General features: G+C 38.7%; 1 protein-coding gene and 1 pseudogene across 6 annotated transcripts in view; one reads left to right on the forward strand and one right to left on the reverse strand.

Moving 5' to 3' along the window:
• The window catches only part of STX17 (syntaxin 17), an 85595-nt gene that overhangs the window by 38349 nt on the left and 34938 nt on the right, over positions 1-12308 (forward strand). The gene's annotated exons all lie outside the window — the stretch shown is intronic.
• On the reverse strand, positions 7066-8276 carry LOC309634257 (large ribosomal subunit protein uL22 pseudogene; annotated as a pseudogene). The gene has a single exon. The product of its transcript is annotated as a large ribosomal subunit protein uL22 pseudogene (transcript).

Raw genomic sequence — 12308 nt, forward strand, 5'->3', positions numbered from 1 at the left:
GTGTCTCAACTTCTGCCCTGCAAACCGGCTCATCTGTACCATTTTTCTAGGTTACACATACATGCGTTAATATATGATATTTGTTTTTCTCTTTCTGACTTACTTCACTCTGTATGACAGTCTCTAGATCTATCCACGTCTCAGCAAATGACTCAATTTCGTTCCTTTTTATGGCTGAGTAATATTCCATTGTATATATGTACCACAACTTCTTTAACCATTCGTCTGTCGATGGGCATTTAGGTTGCTTCCATGACCTGGCTATTGTAAATAATGCTGCAGTGAACATTGGGGTGCATGTGTCTTTTTGAATTATGGTTTTCTCTGGGTATACGCCCAGTAGTGGGATTGCTGGATCATATGGTAAATCTATTTTTAGTTTTTTAAGGAACCTCCATATTGTTCTGCATAGTGGCTGTATCAATTTACATTCCCACCAACAGTGCAAGAGGGTTCCCTTTTCTCCACACCCTCTCCAGCATTTGTTGTTTGTAGATTTTCTGATGATGCCCATTCTAACTGGTGTGAGGTGATACCTCACTGTAGTTTTGATTTGCATTTCTATAATAATTAGTGATGTTGAGCATCTTTTCATGTGCTTCTTGGCCATCTGTATGTCTTCTTTGGAGAAATGTCTATTTAGGTCTTCTGCCCATTTTTAGATTGGGTTGTTTGTTTCTTTAATATTGAGCTGCATGAGCTGTTTATATATTTTGGAGTTTAATCCTTTGTCCGTTGATTCGTTTGCAAATATTTTCTCCCATTCTGAGGGTTGTCTTTTCGTCTTGTTTATGGTTTCCTTTGCTGTGCAAAAGCTCTGAAGTTTCATTAGGTCCCATTTATTCAGTTTTGTTTTTATTTCCATTACTCTAGGAGGTGGATCAAAAAAGATCTTGCTGTGATTGATGTCAAAGAGTGTTCTTCTTATGTTTTCCACTAAGAGTTTTATAGTCTCCGGTCTTACATTTAGGTCTTGAACCCATTTTGAGTTTATTTTTGTGTATGGTGTTAGAGAGTGTTCTAATTTCATTCTTTTACATGTAGCTGTCCAGTTTTCCCAGCACCACTTATTGAAGAGACTGTCTTTTCTCCATGGTATATCTTTGCCTCCTTTGTCATAGATTAGTTGACCATAGGTGCGTGGGTTTATCTCTGGGCTTTCTATCCTGTTCCACTGATCTATGTTTGTGCTTTTGTGCCAGTACCATATTGTCTTGATTACTGTAGCTTTATAGTAGAGTCTGAAGTCAGGGAGTCTGATTCCTCCAGCTCCGTTTTTTTCCCTCAAGACTGCTTTGGCTATTTGGGGTCTTTTGTGTCTCCATACAAATTTTAAGATGATTTGTTCTAGTTCCGTAAAAAATGCCATTGGTAATTTGATAGGGATTGCATTGAATCTGTAGATTGCTTTGGGTAGTAGAGTCATTTTCACAATATTGATTCTTCCAATCCAAGAACGTGATATATCTCTCCACCTGTTGGTATCATCTTTAATTTCTTTCATCAGTGTCTTATAGTTTTCTGCATACAGGTCTTTTGTCTCCCTAGGTAGGTTTATTCCTAGATATTTTATTCTTTTTGTTGCAATGGTAAATGGGAGTGTTTCCATAATTTTTCTTTCAGATTTTTCATCATTGGTGTATAGGAATGCAAGAGATTTCTGTGCATTAATTTTGAATCCTGCAACTTTACGAAATTCATTGATTAGCTCTAGTAGTTTTCTGGTGGCATTTTTAGGATTCTCTATGTATAGTATCATGTCATCTGCAAACAGTGACAGTTTTACTACTTATTTTCCAATTTGTATTCCTTTTATTTCTTTTTCTTCTCTGATTGCCGTGGCTAGGACTTCCAAAGCTATGTTGAATAATAGTGGTGAGAGTGGACATCCTTGTCTCGTTCCTGATCTTAGAGGAAATGCTTCCAGTTTTTCACCATTGAGAATGATGTTTGCTGTGGGTTTGTCGTATATGGCCTTTATTATGTTGAGGAAAGTTCCCTCTATGCCTACTTTCTGGAGAGTTTTTATCATAAATGGGTGATGAGTTTTGTCAAAAGCTTTCTCTGCATCTATTGAGATGATCATATGGTTTTTCTCCTTCAGTTTGTTAATATGGTGTATCACGTTGATTGATTTGCGTATATTGAAGAATCCTTGCATTCCTGGAATAAACCTCACTTGATCATGGTGTATGATCCTTTTAATGTGCTGTTGGATTCTGTTTGCTAGTATTTTGTTGAGGATTTTTGCATCTGTGTTCATCAGTGATATTGGCCTGTAGTTTTCTTTCTTTGTGACATCTTTGTCTGGTTTTGGTATCAGGGTGATGGTGGCCTCGTAGAATGAGTTGGGGAGTGTTCCTCCCTCTGCAATATTTTGGAAGAGTTTGAGAGGGATAGGTGTTAGCTCTTCTCTAAATGTTTGATAGAATTCGCCCGTGAAGCCATCTGGTCCTGGACTTTTGTTTGTTGGAAGGTTTTTAATCACAGTTTCAATTTCAGTGCTTGTGATTGGTCTGTTCATATTTTCTATTTCTTCCTGGTTCAGTCTCGGCAGGTTGTGCATTTCTAAAAATCTGTCCATTTCTTCCAGGTTGTCCATTTTATTGGCATAGAGTTGCTTGTAGTAATCTCTCATGATCGTTTGTGTTTCTGCAGTGTCAGTGATTACTTCTCCTCTTTCATTTCTAATTCTGTTGATTTGAGTCTTCTCCCTTTTTCTCTTGATGAGTCTGGCTAATGGTTTATCAATTTTGTTTATCTTCTCAAAGAACCAGCTTTTAGTTTTATTGATCTTCGCTATTGTCTCCTTCATTTCTTTTTCATTTATTTCTGATCTGATCTTTATGATTTCTTTTCTTCTGCTAGCTTTGGGGTTTTTTTGTTCTCCTTTCTCTGATTGCTTCAGGTGCAAGGTTAGGTTGTTTATTCGAGATGTTTCCTGTTTCTTGAGGTAGGCTTGTATTGCTATAAACTTCCCTCTTACCACTGCTTTTGCTGCGTCCCATAGGTTTTGGGTCGTCGTGTCTCCATTGTCATTTGTTTCTAGGTATTTTTTGATTTCCCCTTTGATTTCTTCAGTGATCACTTCGTTATTAAGTAGTGTATTGTGTAGCCTCCATGTGTTTGTATTTTTTACAGATCTTTTCCTGTAATTGATATCTAGTTTCATAGCGTTGTGGTCGGAAAAGATACTTGATACGATTTCAATTTTCTTAAATTTACCAAGGCTTGATTTGTGACCCAAGATATGATCCTGGAGAATATTCCATGAGCACTTGAGAAAAATGTGTATTCTGTTGTTTTTGGGTGGAATGTCCTATAAATATCAATTAAGTCCATCTTGTTTAATGTATCATTTAAAGCTTGTGTTTCCTTATTTATTTTCATTTTGGATGATCTGTCCATTGGTGAAAGTGGGGTGTTAAAGTCCACTACTATGATTGTGTTGCTGTCGATTTCCCCTTTTATGGCTGTTAGTATTTGCCTTATGTATTGAGGTGCTCCTATGTTGGGTGCATAAATATTTACAATTGTTATACCTTCCTCTTGGATTGATCCCTTGATCCTTATATAGTGTCCTTCTTTGTCTCTTGTAATAGTGTTTATTTTAAAGTCTATTTTGTCTGATATGAGAATTCCTCCTCCAGGTTTCTTTAGATATCCATTTGCATGGAATATCTTTTTCCATTCCCTCACTTTCAGTCTGTATGTGTCTCTAGGTCTGAAGTGGGTCTCTTGTAGACAGCATATATATGGGTCTTGTTTTTGTATCCATTCAGCCTGTCTGTGTCTTTTGGTGGGAGCATTTAATCCATTTACATTTAAGGTAATTATCGATATGTATGTTCCTATTCCCATTTTCTTAAATGTTTTGGGTTTGTTATTGTAGGTGTTTTCCTTCTCTTGTGTTTCTTGCCTAGAGAAGTTCCTTTAGCATTTGTTGTAAAGCTGGTTTGGTGGTGCTGAATTCTCTTAGCTTTTGCCTGTCTGTAAAGGTTTTAATTTGTCTCTTGAATCTGAATGAGATCCTTGCTGGGTAGAGTGATCTTGGTTGTAGGTTTTTCCCTTTCATCACTCTAAGTATGTCCTGCCACACCCTTCTGGCTTGCAATTTCTGCTAAAAGATGAGCTGTTAACCTTATGGGGATTCCATTGTATGTTATTTGTTGCTTTTCCTTGCTGCTTTTAATATTTCTTCTTTGTATTTAATTTTGATAGTTTCATCAATATGTGTCTCGGCATGTTTCTCCTTGGATTTATCCTGTATGGGACTCTCTGTGCTTCCAGGACTTGATTAACTATTTCCTTTCCCATATTAGGGAAGTTTTCAACTATAATCTCTTCAAATATTTTCTCAGTCCCTTTCTTTTTCTCTTCTTCTGGGACCCCTATAATTCGAATGTTGGTACATTTAATGTTGTCCCAGAGGTCTCTGAGACTGTCCTCAGTTCTTTTCATTCTTTTTTCTTTATTCTGCTCTGTGGTAGTTATTTCCACTATTTTATCTTCCAGGTCACTTATCCAATCTTCTGCCTCAGTTATTCTGCTATTGATCCCATCTAGAGTATTTTTAATTTCATTTATTGTGTTTTTCATCGTTGCTTGGTTCCTCTTTAGTTCTTCTACGTCCTTGTTAAATGTTTCTTGCATTTTGTCTATTCTATTTCCAAGATTTTGGATCATCCTTACTATCATTATTCTGAATTCTTTTTCAGGTAGACTACCTATTTCTTCTTCATTTGTTAGGTCTGGTGTGTTTTGACCCTGCTCCTTCATCTGCTGTGTGTTTTTCTGTCTTCTCATTTTGCTTATCTTACTGTGTTTGGGGTCTCCTTTTCACAGGCTGCAGGTTCATAGTTCCCATTGTTTTTGGTATCTCTCCCCAGTGGCTAAGGTTGGTTCAGTGGGTTGTGTAGGCTTCCTGGTGGAGGGAACTAGTGCCTGTGTTCTGGTGGATGAGGCTGGATCTTGTCTTTCTGGTGGGCAGGTCCACGTCTGGTGGTGTGTTTTGGGGTGTCTGTGGCCTTATTATGATTTTAGGCAGCCTCTCTGCTAATGGGTGAGCCTGTGTTCCTGTCTTGCTAGTTGTTTGGCATAGGGTGTTCAGCACTGTAGCTTGCTGGTCATTGAGTGAAGCTGGGTCTTGATGTTGAGATGGAGATCTCTGAGAGATTTTCGCCTTTTGGTATTATGTGGAGCTGGGAGGTCTCTTGTGGACCAGTGTCCTGAAGTTGGCTCTCCCACCTCAGAGGCACAGCCCTGATGCCTGGCTGGAGCACCAAGAGCCTTTCATCCACACGGTGTCTTGCCAGGTGTTCAAGTTGCCCTGGGCCTGCGGAGCCAAGTGAAGAGCCGCAGTTCAAGCTTTGAAAAGGCAGCGTTGTCAGGGCATTGGGTATCAGGTCCTGGTTAGAGGCAACTCCCACGACATCTCAGACAGCTCACCGGCCTGCGGTCCCCAGGACTGTCACGGCTTCAGCCGCCGGGGCCTCTCCAGAGCCGGCAGCCTCAGTGAGGCTGCCCTCCCCTCGGGCTCCAGGGCACTTCAGTGACGGCGGAGGGAAGAGACCCCGAGTCGGGAGTCCCAGCTCTGCAGAAACACGGGCTCCGTTCTGGGTGAGGAGGTGGGCTGCATCTTGTTCTTAAGTCTGTGAGACTGATCTGAATTTTTCCTTTTGCTTACTTTCTTTGTTGAGTTTTGGTATCAAGATTTGCTATCATAAAATGAGTTAGAGAATGTTCTCTCTTTCTCTTGAATAATTAGTATAATTTCCTTTAACTATTTGGAAGGATTGGCCAGTGAAGCCACCTGTGCTGGTGTTTGTTTGGTTTTGGTTTTGTTTATGTGTACAGGGAGGTGGGGGAGTTTCAAAATGCACATTTAATTTTTTAATAGTTATGATTAGTTAGATATTTTTCTTGTCAGTTTTGGTAAGTTACAGTTTTCTAGTACTTTATCCATTTCATCTAACTTTTCTAGTTTATTGACATAAATGTATTCATAATATCCTCTCGTTACCTTTTTTAAAAAAAAATTATTTATTTATTTATTTTTGGCTATGTTGGGTCGTTGTTTCTGTGCAAGGGCTTTCTCTAGTTGCGGCAAGCGGGGGCCACTCTTCATCGCAGTGCTCGGGCCTCTCACTATCGTGGCCTCTCTTGTTGCGGAGCACAGGCTCCAGACGCGCAGGCTCAGTAGTTGTGGCTCACGGGCCCAGTTGCTCCGCGGCATGTGGGATCTTCCCAGACCAGCGCTCGAACCCGTGTCCCCTGCATTGGCAGGCAGATTCTCAACCACTGCGCCACCAGGGAAGCCCCACCTTTTTTAAAAAAAATTTATTTTATTTTTGGCTGCATCGGGTCTTCGTTGCTGCGCATGAGCTTTCTCTAGTTGTGGCGAGTGGGGTCTACTCTTCGTTGCGGTGTGTGGGCTTCTCATTGCGGTGGCTTCTTTTGTTGTGGAGCACAGGCTCTAGGCACGTGGGCTTCAGTAGTTGTGGCACACGGGCCCAGTCGCTCCACAGCATGTGGGATCTTCCTGGACCAGGGATCGAACCCGTGTCGCCTGCACTGGCAGGCGGATTCTTAACCAGTGTGCCATCCCCTCTTGTTATCTTTTTAATATCTGAAAGATCAGTAGCAACGTCCCCTTTTTTTCATTTCTGATTTTGGTTATTTGAACCTTCTTTATTTTTTTTAACTACTTCTGAGTGAATTTTACCAACTTTATTAGTCTTCTAAAACTGAAAATTTGGCTTTTTTAACCAATTGTATGCTGACTTTTTCTATTTAATGAAATTTATGTTCACATATTTATTATTTTCTACTTTCTTTGCATTTCTAAGTTCTTGAGATAGATGTTTAGTTTATTAATTTTCAGCCTTTCTTCTTTTTTAGTATATGTGCATTTAGAGTTATAAATTTCTAACTGTTGCTTCATCTGCCTGTAAGTTTTAGCATGCGTTATTTTTCTAATGAAGTTCAAAGCATTTTAATTTCCATTGTGGGGACTCCCCTGGTGGCACAGTGGTTAAGAATCCACCTGCCAATCCTGGGGACACGGGTTTGATCCCTGGTCCGGAAGGCCCCATGTGCCACGGAGCAACTAAGCCCATGTGCCACAACTGCTGAGCCTGTGCTTTAGAGCCTGCACGCCGCAACTCAACTACTGAAGCCCACAAGCTCTGGGTCCCGCGTTCCGCAACTACTGAGCCCGCGTGCTGTGACTGCTGAAGCCTGTGTGCCTAGAGCCCCGTGCTCTGCAACAAGAGAAGCTACCGCAGTGAGAAGCCTGCACACTGCAATAAAGAGTAGCCCCTGCTCACCACAACTAGAGAAAGCCCACGCACAGCAATGAAGACCCAACGCAGCCAAAAATGAAATAAATAAATTTATTTAAAAAAATAATAATAATTTCCATTGTGATCTCTTCTTTGCTTTGTGGATTATGTCTAAGGGTTTTTCTTTGTTTCCAGACATGTAGTGTTTCTGGGTATATTTTTGTTAATGGTTTAAAGTTTAATTTTATTATGATCAGAGTACATGGTCTTGAATGATGTCCCTTTTTTTTTTTTTCTGCTTTTACTTTTATTTGCATTTATTTTTTGTGGCATTTACTCCCAGGCCGTAAGTTTTTGTTTCTTCAGTTTTTTCTGGGATACCTTTTTCTACTGGGCAACCTCCTCTTCTGGTTTAGGAACAATCTGTTCTTTTTCAGTAAGGATCATCTCAATGTGGCAGGGAGAGCTCATGTATGGGTTGATCCTACTATGAGCTCTGTAAGTCCTGTGCCGCATCTTGGGGGCTTTGTTCACCTAGATGTGCTTAATGACCAGAGAATCTACATCTAAGCCCTTAAGTTCAGCATTACTCTCTGCACTTTTGAGCATGTGTAGTAAAAATTCAGCACTCTTTTTGGGCCACCGACCCTGCGTCCAGCCCCACTGTTTGGCCTGGACACACCTACCAACTCCACCATTCTAACGACAGAATGGCACATATTGCTTCTTTAAAGTGACATCCTTCAGATACTTGGTGGCTTTTCGGATATGCATACCCTTAATGGCCTGGGCAGTTTCACGAGTGTTCTTAAAGTGAACATGAAGATTTGTACCTCTTGACTTGCATGATTTTGTGGGGTTTTTTCTGGGTCAAGTGAATAGCGAACCATTTTTAGAGGTCAGCTCAGGCCGCTTACCAGAAAAGTCAATTTTTTTTTTTTATTATAGTTGATTTACAGTGTCCTGTTAGTTTCAGGTGTACAACACAGTGATTCAGTTTTATACACACACACACACACACACACACACACACACACACACACACACACACACACACACACATACATACACACACACATTCTTTTGCAGATTCTTTTCCCTTATAGGTTATTACAAACTATCACGTATAGTTTCCTGTGCTATACAGTATGTCCTTGTTGGTTGTATAGTTACATACAGTAGTGTGTATATGTTAATCCCATCCTCCTAATTTATCCCCCTGCCCCCCGCCCTTCCCCTTTGGTAACCATAAGTTTGTTTTCTATGTCTGTGGGTCTATTTCTGTTTTGTAAATAAGTTCATTTGTATCTTATTTTTGTTTCAGATTCCACATATAAATGATATCATATGATATTTGTCTTTCTCCAGCTTACTTCACTCATTATGACAATCTCTAGGTCCATCCATGTTGCTGCAAATGGCATTATTTCATTCTTTTTATGGCTGAGTAATATTCCATTGTATATATGTACCACATTTTCTTTATCCACTCCTCTGTCGATGGATATTTAGGTTGCTTCCATGTCTTGGCTATTGTAAACAGTGCTGCAAAGAACATTGTGGTGCATGTATCCTTTCAGATCATGTTTTTCTCTGGATATATGCCCAGGAGTGGGATTGCAGGGTCATATGGTAGCTCTATTTTTAGTTTTTTAAGGAACCTCCTACTGTTCTCCATAGTGGCTGTATCAGTTTACATTTCCACCAACATTCCCTTTTCTCCACACCCTCTCCAGCATTTGTTGTTTGTAGACTTTTTTTTTTTTTTTTTTTTTTTTTAGGTGTTTCAGTTTGTAGACTTTTTGATGATGACCATTCTGACCGGTGTGGGGTGATACCTCATTATAGTTTTCATTTGCATTGCTCTGATGATTAGTGATGTTGAGCATCCTTTCATGTGTCTGTTGGCAGTCTGTATATCTTCTTTGGAGAAACGTCTATTTGGGTTTTCTGCCCATTTTTGGATTGGGTTGTTTTGGTTTTTTTTGATATTGAGCTGCATGAGCTGCTTGTATATTTTGGAGATTAATCCTTTATCAGTTGCTTCGTTTGCAAATATTTTCTCCCATTCTGAGGGTTGTCTTTTCGTTTTGTTTATGGTTTCCTTAGCTGTGCAAAAGCTTTGAAGTTTCATTAGGTCCCATTTGTTTATTTTTGTTTGTATTTCCATTTCTCTAGGAGCTGGGTCAAAAAGGATCTTGCTGTGATTTATGTCATAGAGTGTTCTGCCTATCTTTTCCTCTAAGTGTTTTATAGTGTCTGGCCTTACATTTAGGTATTTAATCCATTTTGAGTTTATTTTTGTGTATGGTGTTAGGGAGTGTTCTAATTTCATTCTTTTACATGTAGCTGTCCAGTTTTCCCAGCACCACTTATTGAAGAGGCTGTCTTTTCTCCGTTGTGTATTCTTGCCTCCTTTATCAAAGATAAGGTGACCATATGAGTGTGGGTTTACCTCTGGGCTTTCTATCCTGTTCTATTGATCTGTATTTCTGTTTTTGTGCCAGCACCATACTGTCTTGATTACTGTATCTTTGCAGTATAGTCTGAAGTCAAGGAGTCTGATTCCTCCAGATCCATTCTTCTTTCTCAAGAATGCTTTGGCTATTCAGGGTCTTTTGTGTTTCCGTACAAGTTGTGAATTTTTTTGTTCTAGTTCTGTGAAAAATGCCAGTGGTATTTTGATAGGGATTGCATTGAATCTGTAGATTGCTTTGGGTAGTAGAGTCATTTTCACAATGTTGATTCTTCCAATCCAAGAACATGGTATATCTCTCCATCTGTTTGTATCATCTTTAATTTCTTTCATCAGTGTCTTATAGTTTTCTGCATACAGGTCTTTTGTCTCCTTAGGTACGTTTATTCCTAGGTATTTTATTCTTTTTGCTGCAGTGGTAGATGGGAGTGTTTCCTTAATTTCTCTTTCAGAATTCTCATCATTAGTGTATAGGAATGCAAGAGATTTCTGTGCATTAATTTTGTATCCTGCTACTTTACCAAATTCACTGATTAGCTCTAGTAGTTTTCTGGTAGTGTCTTTAGGATTCTCTATGTATAGTATCATGTCATCTGCAAACAGTGACAGTTTTACTTCTTCTTTTCCAATGTGGATTCCTTTTATTTCTTGTTCCTGATTTTGGTGGAAATGGTTTCAGTTTTTCACCATTGAGAACGATGTTGACTGTAGGTTTGTCATATATGGCCTTTAATATGTTGAGGTAAGTTCCCTCTATGCCTACTTTCTGGAGGATTTTTATCATAAATGGGTGTTGAATTTTAATGAAAGCTTTTTCTACATCTATTGAAATGATCATATGGTTTTTCTCCTTCAATTTGTTAATATGGTGTATCACATTGATTGATTTGCATATATTGAAGAATCCTTGCATTCCTGGGCTAAACCCCACTTGATCATGTTGTATGATCCTTTTAATGTGCTGTTGGATACTGTTTGCTAATATTTTGCTGAGGATTTTTGTATCTATATTTATCAGTGATATTGGTCTGTAGTTTTCTTTTTTTGTGACATCCTTGTCTGGTTTTGGTATCAGGGTGATGGTGGCCTCGTACAATGAGTTTGGGAGTGTTCCTCCCTCTGATATATTTTGGAAGAGTTTGAGAAGGATGGGTGTTACCTCTTCTCTAAATGTTTGATAGAATTCTCCTGTGAATCCATATGGTCCTAGGCTTTTGTTTGTTGGAAGATTTTAATCACAGTTTCAATTTCAGTGCTTGTGATTGGTCTGTTTATATTTTCTATTTCTTCCTGGTTCAGTCTTAGAAGGTTGTGCTTTTCTAAGAATGTGTGCATTTCTTCCAGGTTGTCCATTTTATTGGCATATAGTTGCTTGTAGTAATCTCTCATGATCCTTTGTATTTCTGCAGTGTCAGTTGTTACTTCTCCTTTTTCATTTCTAATTCTACTGATTTGAGTCTTTTCCCTTTTTTTCTTGATGAGTCTGGCTAATAGTTTATCAATTTTGTTTATCTTCTCAAAGAACCAGCTTTTATTTTTATTGATCTTTGCTGTCATTTCCTTCATTTCTTTTTCATTTATTTCTGGTCTGATCTTTATGATTTCTTTCCTTCTGCTAACTTCGGGGTTTTTTGTTCTTATTTCTCTAAGTGCGTTAGGTGTAAGGTTAGGTTGTTTATTTGAGATGTTTCTTGTTTCTTGAGGTAGGATTGTATTGCTATAAACTTCGCTTTTAGAACTGCTTTTTCTGCATCCTGTAGATTTTGGGTCATCGTGTTTTCATTGTCATTTGTTTCTAGGTATTTTTTTATTTCCTCTTTGATTTCTTCAGTGATTTCTTGGTTATTTAGTAGTATACTGTTTAGCCTCCATGTGTTTGTACTTTTTCCAGTTTTTTTCCTGTAATTGATATCTAGTCTCATAGAATTGTGGTCAGAAAAGATACTTGATATGATTTCAATTTTCTTAAATTTACCAAGGCTTGATTTGTGACCCAAGATATCTATCTTGGCGAATGTTCCATGAGCACCTGAGAAGAAAGTGTATTCTGTTGTTTTTGGATGGAATGTCCTATAAATATCAATTATGTCCATCTTGTTTAATGTGTCATTTAAAGCTTGTTTTCCCTTATTTATTTTCATTTTGGATGATCTGTCCATTGGTGAAAGTGGGGTGTTAATGTCCCCTACTATGATTGTGTTACTGTCGATTTCCTCTTTTATGGCTGTTAGCATTTGCCTTATGTATTGAGGTTCTCCTATGTTGGGTGCATAAATATTTACAATTGTTATATCTTCTTGGATTGATCCCTTGATCATTATGTAGTGTCCTTCTTTGTCTCTTGTAATAGTGTTTATTTTAAAGTCTATTTTGTCTGATATGAGAATTGCTACTCCAGCTGTCTTTTGATTTCCATTTGCATGGAATATCGTTTTCCATCCCCTCACTTTCAGTCTGTATGTGTCCCTATGTCTGAAGTGGGTCTCTTGTAGACAGCATATATACGGGTCTTGTTTTTGTATCCATTCAGCCAGTCTCTGTCTTTTGGT

This window comes from Balaenoptera borealis (assembly GCF_965194805.1).
Source record: "Balaenoptera borealis genome assembly, chromosome: 8".
NCBI lineage: Eukaryota > Metazoa > Chordata > Mammalia > Artiodactyla > Balaenopteridae > Balaenoptera > Balaenoptera borealis.